A 23,000-nucleotide genomic window follows, 5' to 3' on the forward strand; every position below is an offset into this window, starting at 1 on the left:
CCTTTGCGTGCGCACCTTTACTTCTACGGGACCCTGAATAGTTGGCACGGGAGAGAGAGAGACAGAGAGAGGGGAGAAACAAACAACGCGGTGTTTTCCGGAGCATCTATTTCAAATCCTCCCTCATCAGGATCTGATTTCATGTGAATCACAGCATCCGCCAGAGAGAGAGAGAGAGAGAGAGAGAGAGAAACAGGCAAAGACGCGTCCACTTTCTACTCTCTAACTACTATCAAATAAAAAACCTTACAGGGTGAGTGGTAAGAGAGAAGAAACAAAAAGAACAATTACCTCACATATTTCGTCCTCCCAAGTTTGTTTCCCCGATTCCAGGGGAAGAAAAAACGCAACTGGAAAGAGAGAGCGAGAGGATCAAACCGCTGGATGGAGAATGAGGAGGAGAAAAATCCAGTTAGGTTGTGTGGAGGGAAACGCTGCAATCTGGTTTCCCTGTTGAGCTTCTCCAGCGACTGTCAGGAGCCACAGACACCGAGGATCACGTGTCTCTCTCTCTCTCTCTCTCTCCCTCTCTCCCCCTCTCTCTCTCTCGCTCTCTCTCGCCGTGATGTCTGCCGGGGAGGGGCTGAATGCAGCACCTTGGACAGCGCCTCTGCCTCCGCCTGCATCCATCCCCGGACACTCAGGGCAGACGCAGGCGAGGTTTGGAGAGGAGGCTTGTGAAACTGCCCTGATTGATTAATTGATGGCACTAAACACACCGAGCAGACAGGGAGGGTTTTAGGTCTGCTCAGCGTGTGTAGGGTCAGTGTCTGCTACACAGAGAACTACACCAGGCAAGGCAATTTTTTATTTGTAAAGCACGTTTCATACAGAGATTCCAGGTGCTGCACTGGGACATTAAAAACAACACAGAGACTAAATTAGAAGACAGCAATTTAACAGTTTAAAACAATCGTCAAGTAAAATTAAAGATGGTAAAGAGTTGAAAAAAGAGGTACAATGATTAAAAGAAATAAGTTAAAGACATAAAAATGATCATAGGGACATTTAGAGAGAGAGAGATAAAAAATACAAATTAAAATGGTGAGAAATATAGAGTAAAATACAGTATGACCTTGTTAAAGGCACTTGTGAATATAAAAGTTTTCAACCTGGTTTTAAAAAACTACGATGGATTGAGCATCACTTCTCCGTTACGTCTAAACAGCAAACCAAGTTCTCAGTTTAGTGGATATATAATGAGATCCAGCTCAATGGATAATTCCTCAAGGAGAGTTAAATGCTTCTTAGAAATTTCTTTATGACATTTGCAGTAGTACATTGTATATTCATTACATTCCCCAAGGTCTTACAGGTTTTCATACTGCGTGAATAATATAATAAAGAATCCCATAACACACAGCGTACAGTATTTTTCTTTTTTCAAATAAGTATTTTTTTTCTAAATATTTGTGTATCACTGGGGCAATATTTGTTTTCCCCCTTACGAGTTTGCCTGAAATAATTATTACTGTGAATGCCCATTTGTTTTAATATATTCCAATGCATTCATATCTAATGCATACTAAGATTGTAAATAATTAAAGCACTGGACTGCTAGTTTCGTACATACAGAATAAAAGAAAAGGTCAGAATACAGCCCTGTCTTTATCTCTGTTTGTATTTGAAATGTCACTTGCTGAGTAATTAGGGACTTATTGTTAAATTATGAGCCGCAAATGTGAAGAACTAACATGATACATGATGAATATTTCATGTTGATGCTTAGTATCTTAAAAGTCACTAATTCTAACTTTCAGAAAGTTTTGAAGTGTGTAGAACCGTTTGTTCATTAAATGGAATAATAAACAAGAGTGTATGTTCTCATTTGATTTTACTGCATGTTCTGTGTGTCCTCACCTCATGTCCCGGAACAGTGGAGAGCCTTGACATTGTGGGATTACATCATCAGATTACAAACTAGGCTCTAATCAGCCCAGATTGTTAGACTTTTGAATATTTTTGCTTCACCTTGAATGTTGTTTTAATAATTCCTCCAGTGTTCATCACCTCATTTGCTTTTCAGATGTTTCAAGAGCAAAACAATTAAAAAGTGGCAGCGTCCATGGTTTAGATTATATTACTTTTTAAAATTCAATTAATTATGCTGCTGATTACAATTGTAGCCCCGTAATTTGTATTTGGTAACTGACTCATTTCAGAGGCTCAACCCAGTGGCTTCTCTGTCCATCTAGCAAAAGAAATGTCAACATTGAACCTAATTTTGCACGTTTAAAAATAAACTATAGGGCATCATCACCTGTACAGCTTTAGTAAGATAATATTGATCATTTTGCTATCGTCAATGGACGTTTTGCTATAAAACGACACGTGATGCTTATTTCTCTGAACATTTTATATGTATCAAAGTTCCCTCCCCTCACAGCTAAGCATGCCCGACACATGCTTCATCCACACGAGTCACACCCTGTATTGAATTTGCAGACTTGTGTCTGGGGCAATTGTGATGCAATCGGTCTTTCTATTCAGTGGTGGAAAGCTTCCATGTGTGTTCCATGTGACCTGTAACCTCCCACATTTCTAAAAAAGATCACACGGAGAGAAGACTGTATTGCTGTCGTTTCTTTTTTTCTCCCCTTTAAGAATATTTTTCTTTTCCCTTTTCGCCACCGTTTTCCTGGATGTCAACGCGCAGACAAAATCTTTAGTCTAGAATGTGGACAGACTATGAATAGTAATGTGGCTCTGCTAGTGGAGATGGGGAACAGGTATTTGAATGAAGATATATATATATTAATTTGAGTAGCCTCTGCAATTTGAGTGGTATCTCTAGACTGATGGGTTCGCACCCTGATGTGTAACTTTCAGTGAAGAATTGAGTTTTTTGTACCAAAGAAACTGTTGGGGGAAAAAAACCCACTGAGAATTGTTAGTGTTTGTCTGACAACTAAATATTATTGCTTTTAATAATCATTAAACCTTTAATTGGTAATAATAGTAGCTTGTTGATATTAGCTGCTATCTTACAGCTCAGTGGTTTTTTGATTGCTGACATTATTGCTCTAATAACTGTTAACAACTTTAAATGTTATTACCCTTTGAGTTGTTTTATAGGCTAAAATTGGCTGATGCTACTTTTGGAAGTCCAATGGAAACCACATATGGGATTTGTTCACACAGGAGCTCTGTAAGCTCAAAGTTTATATAATAAACACACTGCAACTGCTACAAGTAGCGTGAAGTAGAATTAAAAAAGGAAGACATTTAAAAACCTGCAGGATTCAAAAGACTGGAGCGACTGACTGATGGAGAATGTTTACTAGACCTTTGAATCTGTGTGTATTGTATGTTATACTGTACAATAGCAACTGGATGATACACAGTAGTAAAAATCCAACACATCATTAACTTTACAAGAGGGGGCTAAATACTGCAGAAACCAAGCTTTACCAAATAAAGATGTTATTAAACGTTTGAGGTTACAGTGTCATGGGAGAACAGAGAGATGGAGCATTTAAGATTAAATCTTTCTGGATTCATACGGGATAAAGGCAGCTTTTTTTTTTTTTTTATACATTTGTAATCTCTCTCTTTCCAAAATAATCCTTTCCAAAATAATCCTGTAAACAAACTAATTTACTTAAAATACTCATCGGCAAAAATGGATTGTACTCTAGTTACAGCTTCAGCGGTATCTCTACCTTTTCTTCTGCAGATTGTGTTTCTCTTGATGTGATGTGACCACAGAAACCATGAACCACTGCATCCAGACACTCTAGATAAATGGCACATTTGTACAGCAATGGGGGAAAAAAGGAGGGTGGGTCACAAGATACTTTCAACATTTTTCCCCCTCTGGTCTTTGCTGGATGCCTCAAAGTAAGAAAATATATTTCATTCTAAAGGCTCCAAATATATTAGGATGCTACAGATTTTTTTTACCCGATCAACAATGAATTGCATGCACTTTTGTGTATGGACAAACATTTAGCAAATTTTCCAGCTAAGTTAAACCCATTCTGGTCTAGACTGAGTGTTGATCTGCTCATCAGACTCCAGGTGACAAACCAAACAAAATGTTGATGCATGTTATTATTCAGCACTCAAAAGAGGTAACAGGGGCGTTATTGAAATTCTTCACAAGTAGCCGACTGTATAAAGGGGCAGGCTCATGTTAGAGAGATGCATTTAAGACCTTATTCACCGCCCTGTGTGCTTGACTTCTAACTTTGTTGCACACCAATCACAGCAAATGTGTATGAATGTATGAATTAAATAACTGAAATAATTTTTCTGCCGATCATAAAATCTGATCCATGATCCGAATCCGACCTCATGTCTGTTTTCCTAAAACCTGTGATTGGTAACCACGGTAACCCAAAAGCATCAAAACTATGTATCTCACATCTTACCCATGCAAAAGGTGGTTACCCATTACAAATAAGTAATAATTGTAAATAAATAAACATTAGTAATCTGATGCAAAATGTGTTAACTCATGGTGCATTTGTAGAGCCAATTGACAGTATAACCCACTGTAAAAACATGTACAGATGTCCTACTGTCTTATTTCTACGATCCTATGTCAATATTAAATGCAAAATCTAAATTAAACTGTGACAAATGCATTGAATACAATTACCACTTTCATATAAACAATAATGTTTTCTTACTTGTCAATTTATGTAATTATAAATAAATAAGAGTTGGATGTTTTATACTTTGTTTTAATATTTACATTGCGTTTGAAGAAGTCAATTACAAAGTATAAAACATCCAACTCTTATTTATTTATAATTACATAAATTGACAAGTAAGAAAACATTATTGTTATTTCTTTTTTCTTTCCCCTTCAAACAACAGTCGAATAAGTATAACATACCAATCTAGTTATTCTGCTTTGCTCACTTTGAAGTTACAGTAGGTTGTACTTGTAGCCCAGTGGTGGGGTTTCACAACAGGCTGTGGATGGACAGCCACGATGCCGGGCACAGCCTTGAAGGCCGGTGCTTCCTTTCTTGGTTTTTCAGAGAGAGTGGGAATAAAGAAACACATCAAAGCTGGCAGACAAATAAGTGCAGTAAACATACTCATGGTACAGTTCTGTGAAAATAAGGTTACGTTTCCTGCAATCTGAATTAATTTGCATCTCAGTACGTAGGAACAGCGTGAATTCACTTATTTGGCACACTCATAAAATCTGAAGTAATCAAAAATAGCATCAGTGCCGTAAATGTATTTCTGATGCTGTTCAGTTTTTGTTCAGATTATGTCATTACCTCCTGCCCAGAGTAAAACAAAGAAGTCTCTGAGGAACTGAAGCAGGTAAATAATTCCTCCAAAGGCGACTTTACCCTCATAAGAAGTGAGAGGTACTGTGGTTTCACTGCTTCTTTTGTCAAAGACACAGTGGTTTTTGTTTGAACTTCAAATCCTCCTCCAGTGATTAAGAACTATGACTTTACACTTTGACATTGATCACATCATAAAATGCAGAAAATTGGCTTAAAGGCCCCAAACGCCCACACAGGCGTTTTCAATCACGCTGGCTGATGGACATTTAGTGTGGTGGGTGGACAGTGGGTGGAGCTTTGAGGAGGGGCAGTAAAATGAGGGAAGACTGAATTTAATTATATGATTTAATATATAGTTTTAACAAAACTCCCAGGACAGAGACAGAGATGCTGATCAAGTCCAGTTTGTCCACACAGGTCTGAGAAAAGGTCTAATCTTCAATGCAAACTATGCACTTCAGCTCAGTCAACTGTCGATAAATGCCAGTTCCACTAGCAGCCATACAGGCTCAAATCACCGCCATTGTTTGACAAATGAGGTGGAACACGCTTTGGGGTCATGAGCTGCAGTTTACACTAGTGTCCATTGTGTTATTTCAAATGAAATGCGCTGAAGCACAACCTGTTATTGTTCCGAATGGTTATGGATTCAACAGTGAGAGAAAACACACAAATTGAGAAAAACCATTTACTGAACTCACAAAATCAGTTTAAAAATAGTTGTTTTGACTATATCATTCATGCAAAAATGAATCATAATTATCTCGACCAAGGAGGTTATGCATGTCTGTATTTGTTTGTTTGATATTTAGCAGGATTACGCAAAAAACTAAACCAATTTCCATGAAATGTTTTGGAGGGGATATGGTCCAAAAAAGAACCTAGTACATTTTTGGGGGGGGATTCTGATAAATGGGCGGATCCAGGGTTTTTTCTTTCTCAGAATTCACTCAGTCTCGGGCAGTAGCCGGGTGCACATGCACACACATGCTCACAAAGGTCACTCATGTGAGTAACAGGTATTGAGTGACAGGTACACAGGATTAAGATGGAAGGAGAAGGTCTCACATGAGAGAGCATCGCATTGAATACCACTTGCTGGTACGTGCACAACTGCAGCCGACAGCCTGCGTGTTGGACAGCGACAACTTTAAAGCGATAGCGCCAACAAGCACAAGGCAAGTAGCTCTGCACACAGCTATGCAAGGCAGCGACCGACCAAAACACAAATTCGGGGATCTCTTATGGGAAGTGTCAACATTTTTCCGGGTTTATTACGAAACTGTAGCAGGACAAATTAGAATATGACAGCCCACCACACTCTGGATAATTAATGGTAAACACTGCTTTGATATGGCGAGATAGGGAATTAGCCTTGGTGGAGACATGTGCTCTCAGGGCGCTCTTACAATTTGTTATGAACTGATCAGCGTTTTCACAGGGAAGCAACAAGTTTCTACCCATAATATACATATTTTTTTTCTCTAACTTAAAATTTACAGCCACTGAACAGTCTCCTTCCACAACAGAGGGGTCGTAGTGGGCCGGGATTTTAATGGAAATACTCAAATTGTCTTTTTAGTAATGTATGTCCTCATCCCTCTAAAGTAGCTCCATTTTTTGTTTCTTAAGTGTTTCACCACTCACCAGCTGAGAGCATTTTTCTCTCCCCATTGAGAGCATCTGTATCCCCGAGATTAAAGCTGATTGAATTCAGAAATCTGTATCATTACAGTTATTAGATTACGAGGGAGGGAAAGGACATTGCAACTCTGAATTTAATTTTGGAGGAATTAATGAAACGTAGGAGTGTGGATCACAGGGCTGGTCACATGTCCGGCTCAAATGAGCTTACTGATTGTATTGACTCTGACATAATGACCCTACTGAAGATGCATGAGAAAAGCATTAACATGCCAAAAATCTGATTAAAGCCTAGATTTCAAAGGCCGACCAAACAGCCTGGAACAAATTGCTTCGGTCCTTATTGACATAAGATCCAGGGATTATTGAATCAATTGATTTTTTCCCTCCTTTCCAACATTTTTCCACAGTATTTGCATAATACTTTTTCGTTGTAGATTTCCAATTGTCGTAGCTCCAGGTTTGTAAAGTAGAAAATTGCTTGAACAAACAGGTTTGTTTTATCAATCCCACATTTTGAGTCTGTCTGTATATTATTTCGGCTCCAGTGCAGGAAGTGATGCAGATGTTTGTCATCACACCATTGATTTAAGCCGTTACGACCACAAACCATTCGATACCCTCCAACGACACATACGGTGGCTTATCCTTGGTGATATTTTTTACTTATTTCCCAGGATGAACTCTACTCTTCAGAATTGACTTTTGTTATCATGGATTTCTTGGTGCCCTTGATACACATTGGATATACAGGGGTGTAAAATCTGAGTCCAATTGTATTTTCCATATCATTTCTCCTTCCATATTTTTTCTCTGTTTTTTCACCATCTCACATGAATATGTTTTTACTACTCTAACGTCTAAATTTTCCCTCTGGGGATCCATAAAGACAAATCTCATTCAAGCTTATGTAGCTTATGTCTTTGTAATTGTCAGTCTTTGAGTGCATCTGTATTATTTCACTATATAAATAGAAAGCAGAGTGACGGCCAGTGTCTCACTATTTCTTTTGTACCGGCCAAATTTGTTGAAGACGGTGAATTATTTGTATGAGATGGACACTGCTCTGCACAGTGGTTGACAAGGGCAAACATTCTGCCACGGCCAAAAACATTTCCATCTGAAGAAACATGCTGCAAATTCAGAAATGCTCCTGTTCCTCTTCAAGGAGCAAAACATAAAAGCTGCTGCCAAAACCAAAACCATCAGAGGCTGGTGCAACAAAGCGGGTTGTGTGGTTAGTTTACTTTTTACAAGGGTAAATCACCATGGTAACTTGTGCCCCTCTAGCCTTGCAGGCTGCAAACGGACGCTGTTGAAACATTTGGTTTCATAGACGTTTCCTTGCTGTTGCTCTTTTACAGAATAGTGTAGTGTAGACAAGTGTAATAAATCAATTGTAGACAAAAAGTCAGCATTTTTCTATTGGAATCAATGAAAATCCACAAAGTTCTGGTGTGCCTCTATTGTCCACAGATGTGATACTGAGACGATACGAATAAATCCGTTAAAAGCAAGATGAAACCAACTTTTTTTTTTCTTGTCAACCGACAATATAAACATTATTTGAAAGACGAGTGTAGCGGCCGTTGTAAACATGCCTGTTGATGCAGCTCTCTTCCTAAAACTGTAAAAGAGCTTCTCACCCATTTACTCAAAGTTCACTGAATGTCGACGTACTTCGCAGAAACCCGAAGTGGGGAATCAGTTGTCGTTGCCTTTGTCGTAAATGAACACGTTGTTGTGAGCACACTGTTTTTCATCACTTCTGACTATACTGTGTCCCAGCTGCTGCAACTACTCTGGTCACCTGTTCAATTTTAATCAATATTGAATTCATCGCAGGTTCAAATCACACCGAATTACACACGCCCCTGGGCCCTTAACAGTACATACACAGAGTGTGAAGCCAGTAGGATGAATAGTTCTCCTGATATTCATTCCACATACAGACAGAGATTTGTGACATTAGAGGGTAAAGAGATGCTACGCTTGTTTTCATGACAGTGTCAAACTAGAATCTAATACGGGAACATTTAGTCTAATTACCATTGTGGCTATGACCTATGTGTCATACTACACCGAATGACATTTATTCGGTGACATTCATGTTACAGCTGAACGCCTTTTACATGTACTGGTGTCAAAGTGTCAAATATCCCGTCTATGACTGATGTGTGTGTGTGTTACAAACCTGGCGTGATGGGTATTAGTGATGCGTCTCTCCAAACATTGATGTTTGTATTGATCTTTTTTTTTTTTCCATACTGTGGTTTGTCGATTGTTGACTTTGACACTTCCTTCCACTCAGACCAAGTCCAGCACACAGCATTATCCTTGTGCCCCTTTATTCTATCTTCATATCAGACCACTGGGTCCAGCAGATCCCGGCAAGCCGAGAAATCCCCTGTGAAAGATCGGGGCAGTGGATCACAGGAGATCATCTCAGGCAGCACAATACTTCTGCATTCATGACAGATAAAAGATCGAGCTTCTCTCAAAGGTCTTCATCCACTCTTATCTGCACTATTCATGAGATCTTCAGTCGACGCTGCCTTAGGGACTCTCATGACTATGTGTAAATAAACATGCAAGCAACTGTTTACCGATAATGTTTGCGGGTGCATGTGCCCGTCTGAATAATGGATTTGAACAAGAATCCTCAAAGGTATTAAGGCAAACCTTGACCATATCAGGAAACGGGCATTAATCCTCGCGGAAGCATGCAGCATCGTTCCTTATTTGTCGTATCCTGTTCCATCAGGTGCAGCCATTAAAGGATTATTATAACGTCAGGGTAGAATTCCTGGAGCTGAGCACTTGACAAATCACACAACCCGTCCTTTATTTCAGTCTAAAACCAGACCGACATCGACAGGATTCCGTCTAAATTGATATCAGACGTCACTGAACTGTGCATCTTAATAAAATAACTAAACTTGGCAAATTGCATCTGTATGCGCTGCAAAGGGAGTTGTAAAGGAGCAGCCATATCATTGGCCAATATATGATAATGTGGAATAATATTCATTGGAGTGCAAGCTGGTGTGAAATGGCCTGATAAGATGAGAATGTTGACACACCTGCTGATCACAAATAGTAATCCCGGTATTTTGTGGCAGCTTCTTTCCCTTATCGTTCAGGATTGTCAGTGCTTTTGCAACGAAAAAGGCTTTTTACTCAATACACATAAAAAATAAAAAAAAATTGCAAAGCAAAACAACACACACACACACACACACACACACACACACACACACACACACACACACACACACACACACACACACACACACACACACACACACACACACACACACACACACACACACACACACACACACACACAATATACATCTGATATAATTCATAGCGAACTAAAATTATTTTAAATAAAATCCTAAATTCCATTTGGGTGTACTTTCACTGGAGTTTATCTTCTCAGATATTGAACAGGAGTGCCTCCGGTGAAAATGCATCTGCATTTCATATTTACTTTATGTTACCCATAATACTTTTTAGTTTCGTTTTTTTTACACATACCTATGTTGCCGCCACAGCTCGAGCTCTCTAGGAGGACAAAGACGGAAAAAAAACATTCTGATCAGTGTCCATTCAATGAATATAGATAAATGAAGAAGACCATATTTTAACTCTGGTTTAAAATAGTTGTGAGACATGTAGGATATGTGCATAAACCGATCATGACATAAACAATGGAAAACACAGAAGAATGTTTTAAATGTGATTACATTGAAAAGTTACTGCTGTAAATATGCTGATATCTTAAAGTGAATGCTTCTTAACATAACATAATACTTTTGGACAGCTTATAACAGGGGGTATAGCTACAAACATTCAAGATTCAAGATTAAAGATTAAAAATGCACATAATTCTCTACTTATTGGTGATATAACCTCAAAGTTGAGCAAACACAACACCTTTGAGGAACAGACAATACAACAGCTAACACAATATTAAAATTCACAAGGTATTTCCAAGTTTGCGTGACTTGTTCCATTTTAATGCAGATTTAATGCAGGTCGTCAATACTCTTCAAACTTTTGAGTTAAGGGGTTTCTAATGCAATATTGATTGGAATTTGGAAAATAACAGGCTCCTCAAGAATATCACTTTTTAAAGATTCTCAAAACAATGTGGTAAAATCCGTCTGCCGTCACTGAGATCCAGAAACGGCTCGATGGCGGTGGTGTGACTGCAGCGCAGTGATAAAGGGACAACCAGGCAGACAATGACTAAGTGATTAATGGCCCCGGAGCTCTATTGTTCTTGTGTTGAAAGATTTCTTGTCTTTCACTTCATTAAACGGTTAGATCAAGTGGGTTTTTCCACACAGAGCTGTTTTGAAATGCACAGTGTTGGAGCAACGCTTGCTGTCTCAGTATGACACCGCGGTTGAGGACAAGAGAAACACATACATTCATAATAGATGTGCATAAATCTTTCAGGAGATTAAGAGTGTATTAAGGACGAGTGTATCAAAGAAGTATAACTCACTGAGAGAGGCTTAAAGGGGCTATTTCAATTTGTCGCTATTGCCACATAGCCAATGTTAGCAGTAAACAGGGGCGGCTGGTCAGAAGGGGGCGATAGGGTGCCGCCCTCCCAAAGAAAAAAAGGACAAAAGATGAGTGATAAATGGTGGTCATTATGATTATCATCGTCATTATTATTTTTTTAAATATTATATTATACTTTCATCAAGACAGTTTGTTCTGCCTGCTACATCTGAATATCATCGTCCAATCCGCTGCAGCGCCGAGCCCTGTTTAACAGACTATGGGGAGATTTCCATTTGGCTGAAAATCGCCCCACATCGCGACTTTCTTTGTAAAACGTTTTTTTTTTCAAACTGCAGGCACTGCAATGCATTCCCTATGACTTCCAGGAGGGCTCGCACTAACGTGATTTCTTTTGGATAAAGAAAAGCCTTTCAGTCGTCGTAGCAATGAGGATATATTGTAAACCAAAGAATTAGGACCACACAGACCGCATTTAAACATCAAGCAAGCATCTACAAAAGGAGGGAAACGTTATAAGCAGGGAATTTCACGGAGCTGGTGTGACCGGAAAACATGGTTAACAGGATGCGAACTGGCTAACGCCTTGTTTTGCTACCCCTGTCTTCTATTTCACCCCGATGGCATATTATAAAATCTGAAAAGTAACTAGTAACTTAAGTAAGTTAGAAGTATAAAGTAGCATGAAATAGAAATCATCAGGTAAACTACCTAAAAACTGTACAAGTACCTAGTACCGTAGGCTACAGTATTTACCCATTAAACAGATACCTTAGCCATCATCGCAACAATTGCCCCCCCCCTGAGAAATTTGGCAGGAGGTAGTAAAAGCAATTTACTTTCAAATCCACCAGAAATGTTGGTAGTTTAGCATCAAACTTCTTTCCTCTACAAGCAAGAGTTAGCTTCCCAGTCCAGTGTGACCTGACGGAGCAGCACTGCTTAGATGGTGCATTATTGCCCTGTCTCATAAATCCAATCCGCCCACAGCCACAATCAGCGGCAGAGAAAACTTACATACGCACCTTTACACGAATAACAGCTCCAGGGACAGTCAGTGGTAAAGCTGTGTAGGAGTAGGGGTTTTATGAAATTGTAAAAATTTATAAAATTGTTAAATTCCCCTATAAGATGCTATTTATGATGTGTCTAGCATTGTTAGGATTATAAAAATCATAGCTACTAGCCTGCATGTGTCTTGACATTACTATAGTTACGATGCAAAAATGGGTTATACAAGATGTTCACCCTGGATCTCAAAATAATTATGGAATAGCTTTATTTCTCCATGTCAAAAATGTTATCGTGCAAGGAAAGGTGAAAAAAATGGTGCTTGAAAATGGACTTGTGCGAGCGTGTGGCCCCGTCCTGCTGCTTTGTTTCTCCAGGCTTGAAACAGTTCGCCCCATAAGACTAACTAACTGTCCGTTCACAGCAGTAAACCTAATGCAGTAAGCGTGTGTATAATAAAGTTAGGCAGTGCAGGGCAGCAAAGTGTTTCGTCTCAGCTCAGGATACAGTCACAGATTGAGACAGGAAGCGGGTCAGTGGCCACCTGACAGTGCTCGGATGGCGTGTACCCTAAAAGTGCACGTACAAGTGAAACTACTTACCTAGAGTGTCTGCTGGAGGTGTTCTTGTTCCACTGGAAACTTTTTTTAGAAAGTTGTTTCTTCACCAGCAATTTTTATTTGCCTTTTTGTTGCACCCACTGTTATCACTTCAAAATTAGAAGCAGAAAGACACACGACACAAGTGTTTTTATTTTTGCTAATAAGACTTACTGATATGTCTAACAATAATCAATGCATTTTAAATGTTTTCCAAATAGGTCACTTACATGTACTGCAAACACTACTTTTAGCTTCCTGTGCATTTGGGTTAGTTTTTACTAAAGGGAGTTCATTCTCTGGGCTCAAGATAATTTACAATAAACTATTTGACCAGAGATGGATTGGCCATATGGTCAACTGACAGAAAAGGTTGGTCTGTGGGTAAACTCGATGACTTTGCAGAGTGCATGTATGTTCTTCAAATGGCTGCTCAGTTATAATGTAACGGATGTAAATTAATTCGGAAAACCTCACTGTGTCCATATATTTTTGAAAAAGTAAGTTCTGAAGTTATGTAATATTTTCTAAATTTGAAAGCTAATGACTTTAAACCACTAGTGCTACATATTCACTGTGAATACTGTGTGTGCATGAGGGAGGCGTTTTAGGTGTTTTGCAGCCCCGGCTAAATCTGTCCATGTTCTGCTAATAACAGCAAATCTTGACAGTGTGTTACTCTACTAGTAAGAAAGATAAATGTTTCCACATTGTTAACACGAGGTCAACTGAGCTGTCTTGTCGCTGCTACTCTGAGGGAAGCAGCCTTCGTCCCCAGTGGGCCAACGGGAATCCGTCTTATCAGCCTAATTTTCTCTCTCTCTCTTGGATTAATACAGAAATTACTTTCACATGCTTGAATAACCCAGTGTATTAACAGAACGACTTAACTTAAAAGTGACTGTTGATGATAGGCCAGTAAATCAGCAACTAATGATAAAGTATGCACAAACCCTGGCGCTCCTGTTCACAACTCCTTAAGTGTACCTCAGGAGAGGGAACATTCAAAGGGCAATCATTCGGAAATAGTCCAAACATCTCAGAAATGATTTTTGCCTGCTCAAAGAGAGAGCTCGACGGAAGCCTATTAATGTATTCCAACACTGAATCCTCTTTTAGCTTGAAAAGAAGCTGGTTGAAGGGTGAGGTCAAGTAGCTAAAAATGCAGAAATATAGTCTCAAAATGGGAGTAATTCATAACAATTCAAAGACTAACGTGAGAAGGAGTTGGGTAAATCAGAGTCCACTTGTATTCCGAGCACTGTGAAGAGCTACAATTAAAAGGAGTTAACAGCTGCATGGCAAAGGCTGGTTGCTCGCTGTTCCTGACAGGAAGAGAAATCGGCCAATTCACAGCCATCTCACTCCCCCCCCCCCGCCAGTCCTTTCATCGGGGGGGGGGAAGGGAAGAGGATCGCCCCGTTCTGTGGTTTCGTCAAACTGCCAACCAGGGCCCAGGAACACACTTCATTAACCACTCCTACGGCAGAGGATGGCGGCTTTTCCCCCAGACAGCAGGCACAAATCTGAAGTCTTAGAACGACCACGATGCATTACGCTGAATAGGCTTGTCACTCCTGCCCAGGTTCATTTCCTTTTAAGTGTGAGCTCGAGTCAATCAAAGGAAATGAGCGTAGAAACCCTGGCTATTATTTATCAGTTCATCCACGGAGGTTGTTTCATCACCGCCCCGCCACATGTCACATGCTGCAGGAGAGGCAGATGAGCAAATAAATACATTCGGCCGTGGAACCACACAAGCACACGTTACAGAGGTATGCTACTAACAGTTAAGGTAAAACGTGTTGTATGTTAAGGGGCATTGAGCCTCATACGAAAATAACTGGTTTGAACAGAATCATTTCTAATAAGATTTGAAAATGAAAATTGATTTGTGCAAACCTGCTGTACAAGTGGCATTCAGATGTAGTAGATAGGGCTTTTTTCCGAGTGGGTACAATGTAAAACGATAATCCTTTAATCTGAGTGAATTTGGATTTTAACATTTTATCAACATCAAGTGAAATGTAAGGAAGGGCTGCTGCACACTAGAGGATTTTCAACTCATTTTTAACTGAGTGTAGTGCAGTGTGTGTGTGTGTGTGTGAGAGAGAGACATGTTTCTTTTAGATAAATTATCTAATTGAAATGGTTTTTATAATTTTTTGCTGTTGCGATGATTTCTCTGTCTCTCTCTCTCTCTATGTGTTAATTATTTTATATTGAATTTCTGTCAATAGATCAATTTCACCTAAATCTTACACACTACTTCATGTTGTCACCTGCAGACAAACGTCATTTGCCTCCAAGATCCAGACGAGAGCAGAAGCTTCTTGAGAGAACCAATCCTCGACAACCACCAACCGACAAGAAGACAACAAACAACTGAGCAGACGAGAGAAAACTGAATCAACTCTTTGAACCCGAGTTTCTTCAGTGCTTCATCAAGAAGTAGATCTTGTCTCCGTTGTGAACCATGCAGCCACAAGACACTGTGACGAGCCTCAAAGCCGAACTCCTCCAGGCCATGGGTGAGATTAAGGCTCTCAAGGATGGAAACTCGTCTCTGAAGGAGCAGGTGGAGCAGCTGCAGGACCAGCTGAGAGACAAAGATGGTGTCATAAAAAAAAGAGACTAGGAAACGGCGTGCTCGCTTCACAGCCTTCATGGACTGCCTGGTCGAGCTCACCGTGTGTCAGGCCAAGTGCACGAGTCTGGAGGCAAGTCTGCACCAGGAGCCACTTCAGCCCGAGAGAAGATGGAGCAGAGAGGTGGAGGTGGAGAAGGAGAACCAGGCTCTAAAAGGGGCAGGTCAACCTGCTGAAGGTCAGACAGAGGAGTCTGGAGGATGAGCTGATAAACAAGAACCAGCTCATCATGAGTGCTACTAAGAAAAGGAGAGCTCACACCAACGTCTACATTGACTGCCTGGCCGTGCTCACTGCAAAAGAAAAGGAGCTGAAGAAGAGTCGGGCAGAGACGCTGGAGGTGAAGCTGCAGCAGACTCGATCTGAGAGACTGAGCTGCAGAAAGGTGGAGGCCGTCAACAAACTAAACGGGTCTCTAAAAGAGAAAGTTCACATTCTGAAAAGCGAACAGACGACGCTCGAGGAGGTAGTGAGAGATAAGGACGAGCTGATAAAGACAGAAACAAACAAGAGACAAGCTTCCCCCAAATCCTACCTCGCCTTCTTTGAGAAGCCGAGTGAGACAGAGACCGAGCTGGAGAGTGTTGAGAGGATGTGGAGGAGAGAGGAGCTGCAGCTGGGGACAGTGAAGGTCTAGAACAAAGACAAACTCCTGAACCAGCAGACAATCATTGCACAAAGAAGAGAGGGATGTGTAGATAGAAGTATATTATTGATAATGTAAATATTATAAATATGGTAAATAAATATAACAGAGCCATGTAACATCTGATGTTACATGGCTCTGATCAATTAACACAGTGTTGGAGTTAAACACATCAGTGTGAATCGTTTATTGTGCTACTAATCACAACAACACAACACAGCAACAGAAGACAAATAATGCTTCTTACATTTTTTACAATTGGTTTTATTGATATATTAATTATGACAATAATAATAATAACAATAAATAACCTTGTCATCAGTTAGTTTTCATATTTATTTTAACTGTTTGCTGATGATAAATGTAAAAATCACCACATTAGGCAACCATCTGTTTCGTAAACCTTGAAGATTTCACAGCATCTTTTGTGTAACAATATCAATTTTAAGTTGTTCGCCTGTTTACAAATGATACAAAGATTCTGTTGGAACCATTTTGAAACAAATGGATGAGTGGAGCTACATTCACTACGATGGAATGACCAGAGGTAATAGAATCAAACTGCTCATCTTTCTGAGTGGACTTCAATCTGACAAACAACTGGAAACAGCTGCAGGTGTCAGGAGAGAAATCCGTGGCAGTGGTTTCAGGAAAATCTGTGTGTCCAGGATTTCAGATCACTTCATGATCTGCTCCTTCTTTTAACAGGTGAAATCAGAAATCAGCCAGAGAAACAAAAGCCTTGAAACCTCGACGCACTGCAGCCGAATGAAGTGCATGCAAAATAGACAAAACACAAGAACATTTCAACCACCAGCCATTTTCAATATCCTCAGTGACAAAGTAGTGCTGAAGCCACATCAGTGCCTGGCAGAGAGTTGATATAAGAAAAACACTTGTTGCACGTTCCACTGGGACGGACAGCCGATGTCTTCCTCTCCGTCAGAAACACTGATCGTTTCTGGCATCCTTTGCTCTCTCTCCATCTCAATTTGCTTCGTGAGCCTGGTCTTCATGGTAATGGGAGGATCGTCTTCCTCTTCCTCCTGCGTGTCCTCTTCCCCCTCTCTCGGTGAGCACTGCCGAGTCTCCTCCGAGGCACCTGACCCATGAGCCTGTGGAGCACAACGACAATGTCTTGTGTGTTTTCCAATTGTTAGACTTTAATGTTCTTGATGCATACTGATATTTTTCTAAATAAATGATTCATTTTAAAGAAGTCACACAAAACTATTTTGATTTCTCATTACCAAGAAAAGAAGAAAAGAAGGAAAACCTAATTCAAGCATCAAAATAACATTGAGAACCGACCTGTTTCCACAGACTAATGTCACTTCACAATGACGGTTCACCACCTCAGATTTTCACCCAGGCAATATCAGGACAATCTGAATTTTTAAAGTAAAAGCACTTGGAAATATCAGATTTTCACTGTTTTGGTTGTAGCAACAGAAATGGAGATTCTTATGGCACTTGGCAAAGATGACATCACTGAAAAGATGGCAGAGGGCAGTGAGATAATCCAAACAGGGTTAGCCTACAAAATTAGAGAACTAGTCCTTTGCGTGAAGTGTGGACTGGAAACGAGTCGAATTCCCGGCCTGAATTATTCTCCCCGTCCGCCCCTGGCTCTGACTCAATCGGTACAGCATTAAGATTATTTTTTAAGCCCCTCACACCTCAGATAATCGGCACCGCGCGACCTCCAGTCTGGAACGCCCCCCCCGATTGTCTGAAGGGGCAAATTTATAGACCCGATTATAGTCTGGTGTGCAGCAGCCCTAAATAAGCAAAACATCCCGTCTGAGGAAAGGTGTGCTTCAGAAATGCCTGCTTTTTAAAGTGAAAATCACTCACGATTCAAATTGTTTCATTCAATTGGTTGTTACTATTCAAATGTGCCTCAGAGTGTGAGCGAATGCACACATTTCAATAATATGTGCTGCTCAGTGACACATTCGATCTGTCGAAAGGGCAAACTGTGCAATATTTATCATGCCAGAGCATTTTTTAGAAGCCAGTTTTCAACAAAGCTGCATTTCTCTAGTTTCTGCAGACACTTCATAAGACTTTTAACTTACTGCGTCTTATGCCTGCTACACTGCACCCATGTTAACTACTGATTTGATAACAGTTGCACAGTTTGAAGGGTTTGATGTTAAAAAATTGATTTGTAAAAAGGTACAAAACATCTCTTTTTTCTGACAAATGCTTAAATATCATATAATTCCATTTTTTCTGTCACTATACAGCTATCTAATAAAAGTGGCTATAGCATTATTGCTCAACTGTTCAGGTCAGCTAATACTAAACGTCCGTGCAAGACGTGAGACAGTGTTCTATCAAATGTTTTAGTCAAGTGTGGAGGCTGGCTCTCATGAAATGAACATGAAATGAAAAATAACATGCAACTACAATCTTCTATGTATGTGATATGGGATGTGTTAGAATCGAACGTTGCTCGTGCTTTGTTCAATTTTGAAAATTGACCAACCCTCATCTCCAAGCTTCTGCCTCTATTGTGTGTCGAGTGCTCCTTTCTGAACCGTGACAAATTTTGAGCCCCTGACTTAATGTGTTAACTCTGTGTCTATTCTGTCTCTCTGATGCTCTCCTCTTCCTCACCTCTCTCTTTTGGTGTCTCATCTGTCTCTCTCACTCCTCATCTCCCTCCGCTCTCCTGTCCGGCTCATAAAAAAAGATGCAGTCGGAATATGGCACCCAAAATCTCGCAGGATCCTTCTTCGTTAAATCTGATGATTTGATTATCAACAATCAATATAGACTGACGGTCACATATAGTAACACTACCGAATGCCAATAGGCTAATATTCAATGGAGCTGATCAGCATTATATTGTTATTAATGACTTACTTCACTGTGAAAACATCCATCTACTATAACATCATGTGACCTCATCCTTTCCTGTGGTTTGCTCTTTTGAAGTTTGAGTATCTGTTAACATCATTGGTCTCTCGTCCGTCACACTCAGGTGTTGTCTTGTGATCGCTCTCAGTTATGATGATTTACATATAATCATATAAAGATGTGCCTTGGAAAGCACATTTGAGAACCAGTGAGCCAGACTGGCCGGCCAACTAAAGAGCGGCTCTACCTCACCAACCTGAGCGTGCAGTTGAGACACTGCTATTCCCACTTGGTCTCAGTAATAACTTTCTCAATTTCCCGTGGCTCCGTCTGTCTTCCTTGTTATTTCCCAATAACAAATAAATCCATCGATTTCAAACGCTGCCTCTCTAAATTAGCTGGCCAGCTTTAACCAGACATTTCTTCTTTTTTTTAGCTGCGCTACATTGTTGGACTGGCCTCATCAAACTGACTAGAAATGCACTGAATGCCGTAATAGCCAATGTTCTATTTTGTTAACATGTATAGAGTTTGTTAACTTTTTAACTTTAGGCTAAACGAGCAAAGTATATATAGTCAGAATTCTGACATTATTATCATAAGAGGGATGTAAGCCAGCAAAAAACTGAATACAATATCTTCTCAATTGTACTTGTTTGTATTTGTACTTTTGAGTGCACTCCCCATGCAGTAGGCTCAAGTTTGGATCCCATGCCGTGTCCTTGACTTTTGATGAATTTGAAAGAAAAAGTAAACAATGAGTCAAATGTGCAGGTTACTGATCCTGCCTCCAACTAACTAACAAATAGGATTTAAACTGCCTGGTTTGTGGGACAGACGGACAAACACCACTGATTAGAATACGTCCACCCACCGCTGAGCAGTGCAGGTGCTGAATAGAACAATCTGACAAATTAAAAAAAAAAACAACAGGTGGCATTCACAAGTTGAAAAACTGTAATTAGGTTTGTGAAGTTATTGAGAGTATAGCTGTTGAATCTGACCCCATGTGTGGGCCTCATTGACTCCCACTTGTATATTTTCTGCATACCTGTCCTGTCAAGTGCAATGATTGGAGCGGAGCACTTGAATAATAACTACATCATGTACACCAACTCAGACAGTGGCTGGGCCAACCGTCTCATTTGCTCGGTCATTATTCACAGCAATTTCAATGATCCTCCACAGCATCCACAGTTTAACGATTATTCATTCATTTAGTTATATATTGGCACTCGTTTGACATTGCTGGAGGAGGTGAGTGGGATCTTAATGATATATATAAAAAAAAGACTCACTGTTTGAGTCTTTCAAAAGCATCCGACTATAAATGTACATGCCGCCTCAGTACCATCCCTCCATATGTCCCAGCTTACAGCATTAATGTTTGATGCACCCATTCGGCACAATGAGCGGTAATTCTCCGTCCTGGACTTAATGGCATAAACGTCCTTGTTTTGCATGTAATGGCAGAAAATTCTATTCTGTTCAGTGAGCAATTAAAGCAAAGCCACGTGGGCCATGGTTTTATTAATCATTTAAGTTAATCAGGGTATATGAACAATACTGTCTCTTTACACATATTATTGTCTTTAATTTCAGCCCCAACTTCAACAAATACTTTCAGTGTCTCAGAGAGTTTGTTTCTTTTTCACATTTTTCGGTGGTTTTATTCAATTTAGCATTTCCTGACTAGATGTTCAGCCTGAACCATGGAATTGCTTGTTTCAGTACGTTTCAGCACACTGGATGACAAGCCAACATTTTCTAGGTAGTAGACACTGTATCCTCTCTGACCCCAGACACATTTATATTTTTCTATTTAAAGAACCTCATGTCTTGTCTGCGAAGGATTTCCTCCTCTCTCCCATTCATTATACGCTGGATGCACAGATTTGAAACTTGGAGTAACCTCCTGCTTCAGAGCAAAATGTATTATTCTAATGAAGACGTTTACCGTGGAGGAGACTCTGATTCTGGATTTAGACTCTGCCAGTAAGGGAGGGAGGCTTTCAGTGATAGTTAGAAAATGCAAATTTTTATCTCGTCTAATTTAATTCCCTGACAATATCTATAAAATTGATTAAGACTTGAAAAAGCGGGTATCCTTCCCTCTTAAAATATTTAATTTCTCATTATTCTAATCAAGACTCACTCTGAGCCAGTAATGAGTGTCTGCAAGCATCAGGCTGGAGGAGCTCACCCATGTGATGGACAGATCCCGTAGCGGCATTGGAGAATATCTCCATGCACAATGAGAACAATTGCCACCCGAGATAGATTCAAGATTACCCAGATGCACGAATCCAACAGAGGCTGATGGGTGATGGATAAGGGCGGCGAAGAAACCGTCTGCAAGTAAACACACAGGCCATATAAATGAGGTAAGTGTCTGAATACGTGGGGCGATAAGATGTGTGACTATCTGACAAGGAGACATTCACACTCCCACTATTGGACTCCTTCTCACTCAGTCTGTCGATATAGCACATTCTGCATCGGAGGGTGAAATGCAAAGAGGACATTCCTGAAGCAACAGAAAGGAGACGTTTGATGATACTGATGTTTGTGTGGACAAAGCCTGATCATCGACACAGAATACCTGCATTTCCCCTTCAGTTGTACATTTATCCAACATTCTAACTTAAAAATTGTGAGAAGTCATATCCCACACAAAGAAAACTGCAATGGCTTAAAACAGTTACCAGACATGGACATATAGGCCCCATGTGTTAAAACAAGCCAACGCAAAAACCTTAAATTGATCAGTATTGTATTTTAAAGCAGTTGAAATGTGTGTGTGTGATAGAGTATAGATACCGGTCAGGTTGGCTGGGCTATCTACCTGATCTTTTTACACTGCTCGTGCCTGTAAACGGGGAAAACAGAATGTCTGTCAGGTTTGGGACGGAGCTCAGCTAATAAATTATTGGGGGGAATCTGGTTCAGACAGAGACACTGTGGCCCAAACTACACTCTAGTGTGTATCATTCTTTCTCATTTTTCTATTAGCAGAGCACATACACAGTGCACCCATACAATGGAGCTCACATACTGTAGCACTCTTGCCAACTTTAACATTTCCTGAAAGTCCCATTCTAGAGGTGTGTAAAGCACTAGATCTCCTGAACTGTGTTCAAATTTGTATTTCTCAAAATTCAGGAATAATTCCTGAATCGTCAGCTTAACATATTCCCCCAAAAATGCCATTTTTACTTTTTTCTGAGTCATTTTTTTTAGATTTGTTTTACTGGTATAGCACTCAGTAGAGCACATACCTCTGCCAAGGCCCAATAGTCCAATTAAATTCAAACAAGCTGCACCAGGATGCTCGCGCTTATTAATCCCCAAATATTCCAGATTCTTTCATCACCATCACTTATTGCCTAGGAAATCTGTGAAAATGTCAAAACGCCAAAATGTCTCGTAATGTTAAGTCAAGTTATAAAAAGATTCCCAGATCTGTCCCCTGATCGGCACCTACATTTAATGGGTTCTTCCCTGACCCATACAAACAAACCAACTATCAAACAAATGGACAGATGAATCAAACAATAAAATTATAAGTATATTCTGTTAAAAAGACCAAACAACTCAAATGCATTGAACAAAAAACACACAACCATGAATGTTATTTGCATTATAGCCCCAAAAAAAGGTTTGACAATGAATCCATAGTTTTTCCTGCAGGGATAAATGTCACGCTTCCAAGGCTCCCCTTCATCATTCCATCTCTGCTGGGAGATATCCTCATTTAGCTAAATTAGCTCAAGTCAAGCTTGGCTTT

The 23,000-nt window shown here is 40.0% G+C and overlaps 1 protein-coding gene across 34 annotated transcripts in view; it reads right to left on the reverse strand.

Moving 5' to 3' along the window:
- The window catches only part of LOC118119247 (neurexin-1a), a 254,382-nt gene extending 253,878 nt beyond the window's left edge, over nt 1-504 (reverse strand). For 27 of the 34 annotated variants that reach the window (XM_035173039.2, XM_035173038.2, XM_035173048.2 and 24 more), the window contains exon 1: nt 292-503. The gene's annotated coding sequence lies outside the window, so the exon portion shown is untranslated. Of the gene's footprint in view, nt 1-291 lie in introns of all 34 variants that reach the window. The other 7 variants (XM_035173037.2, XM_035173025.2, XM_035173019.2 and 4 more) reach the window with 1 other exon arrangement.
- Nucleotides 505-23,000: the final 22,496 nt, after the last annotated feature.

The sequence above is a fragment of the Hippoglossus stenolepis genome, chromosome 12 (assembly GCF_022539355.2).
Source record: "Hippoglossus stenolepis isolate QCI-W04-F060 chromosome 12, HSTE1.2, whole genome shotgun sequence".
Classification (NCBI taxonomy): domain Eukaryota; kingdom Metazoa; phylum Chordata; class Actinopteri; order Pleuronectiformes; family Pleuronectidae; genus Hippoglossus; species Hippoglossus stenolepis.